This window comes from Penaeus monodon, unplaced genomic scaffold (genome assembly GCF_015228065.2).
Source record: "Penaeus monodon isolate SGIC_2016 unplaced genomic scaffold, NSTDA_Pmon_1 PmonScaffold_7206, whole genome shotgun sequence".
NCBI lineage: Eukaryota > Metazoa > Arthropoda > Malacostraca > Decapoda > Penaeidae > Penaeus > Penaeus monodon.
Window position 1 is genome coordinate 10,001 of NW_023662335.1, and position 2,500 is coordinate 12,500.

Genomic DNA, 2,500 nt, shown 5'->3' on the forward strand with positions numbered 1-2,500 from the left:
GAAAATTGAATGTTTTCCTAACTGTCACATTGTCCATAGTGCCTACGGAAAAAAAATGAGATCTTTATTCTTCATTCTTTTAATATCATATCGTACAATTAGGTGTTAACATACGTTATTAGTGAATATGCTGCCCAATATACCTCATGTCTTAAAGATGCGTAAGACTTACAAAATCATCAAGATTCTCTAATTATGCAAGTACCACCATGAGGCTTCTTGCTTACCCCTTTCTTTCTCCTTATTTTGGAGGTGAGTGAGGATTTTCGTGTGTCTGTTTTATTCATATCCAAAGCCATTTTCTCTTTACGCTCTCCATATTTAATTTTACCTGTAAAGTAAGGAAATAAGGGTCATTCAAGCATAAACATAGTAACTACGTCCTGTAACTACCCTTTGGTTCGTTTATTTCTGACCCTTGTTAGTATTGGATACTTAAAGTTAAAATGTAAGATGATCTGTACTTATATGAAAAGATACATGATTAAAATATTGAAAAAAAATAAATTCTTCATTTTCGTCATTCACTGAAAATTCACGCATATCCTCAGTTTGAAAAAAAAATGTCCGTGTTTTCAAATCCGCTCTCCCCCTTCCAACTTTGTGCATGTATCCATTTTTTTCCCTTGACTTTCCAAATATTTGTTATTACCAAATTTTGTCGAATGCTTCCGGGTTTCACTGATTACGTTACAGAGTATGGATACGCGGGACTTCGTTTTATGGTCCACCTCTACAACCTATCTTCCACAGCTGCATTGCACAGATGTCAAAATCATACATAGAACATTTTTTTTATGATCTGTAAAACAGTATCTTAATCTGTACTTCACTGAAATTGCAGCTTGTTCTATATTTAGTACAATTGATTAGCAATTATATTATCTTTGTGTTGTAACTTACATGCAGTAGGTGGCTTGATGGTCGTAGTGCCTTACGGCTTTTGAGTGTTAATCAGATCTACTAGTTCTTCCTTATGAGAACTTTTCAATATATGTGCAACCCTAGCAAGAGGCATCCCAAAATCTATGTTCACAGTATCCTTGCTGCAGGCTTCTTTCGCCAATTTGTCTACGTGGTCGTGCTTGCGTATGCCAACATGGGATGGTATCCATACAAATTAAATGTTGAAATTGCGCTCTGTTGTATAAGTTACGATACACTTAATCTAACTCACAATTTCCTCATCGCCACCTGCTCTGAAAGAATTTAGTGTCCTAAGTGCACTTCGAGAGTCACAGAAAACTACTCCAGAGCCCCTAGACATTAAGAATTACGTTGCGAGGAGTATACCTCCCAAACTCCGTTTGTGTAGTGCTGGCCCAATTTTTGTATTCTCATATGAACTTGATTTTTGTAGTAAGCCATGTTTTGTATACAGCGCAAGCACAACCAGCTTTGTATTCAGACTGTACGGATCCGTCGGCGTAACACTCATATGCACCATCGCCCATAGATTCTGTGTGTTCCTTTACCGTTGCTAGCGCAATTTGTTCAACACAGTTATGCACCCTGTTTTTTGTGGTAGACATGTAAGGTGCACGATCAATTTTTGAATTCTTTTTCCATGGTGGAATGGATCGACCTTTTGTATTTTACTAACTGAACATTGAGTGTTATAATGTTTTATGGAGATTTTGTGTATCAGAGGGCGCGCGTGTGTGTGATTAGTCACGTCTACTTGCGCGATTCGATGTTTGCGTTGTTTTTTGGAAATCTGAGAGATACTAGGGTTCCCTCAGAGCTTTGACCCCAAATATGGTGGAAATAAATTTTAAATCCTATCAGAAATGGATGGTAAGTTTTAATTCTGATCTCATGTTCCACTATCCTTGCTGTTCTCGGGAGCCGAGGATAATCCTCATAGCGTCATTTTGCACTACCTCCAAGCTACCTATTTTCTGATTCCTTACACTGCAACAAGTGCAGTGCATGGTAGTCTACAAGTGATTATTACAGTAGTTGGCTCGCTCAGGGTCACTCACTGTAGGTTTTCATTCAGTACAATATAGTATACCGTGAGCATGTTGTCGTATTTCATAATATTGACGAAATCGTTGTCATGTATTAAAATGTAGGAGTTTAAAACATAGACTTCATATCTATTTCATTGAGTTTGAACTATCACTTAGTATCCAACAATGTCATGTTTATTTCATCGCGTGGCCATACCTATAATACTAAAACACAGGACTACCGATTAGCGTAACCGGTTTTGGGGAAGAAATTATGCACCGTGGAGACTAGAACTCCTAGAGGCATTTTGGCCGCCACGACAAACATTTAAATATGTCGATCACACAAGGCCCAAACCCTTTAAAATTTGGCTAAACAACTGGCCACATGAAGCGAGGCCAGGTGAAGGAAGTCACTGGTTGTCTGTCCCAACGAGAAGTCAAGCTGTTGCTTTCGTCCTGATTATCGACATTATTGTTATTATTATTATTATTATAGTGGCCGTTGCTCTGATCTGCAGCAGCAACAATAATGACATGCTCAT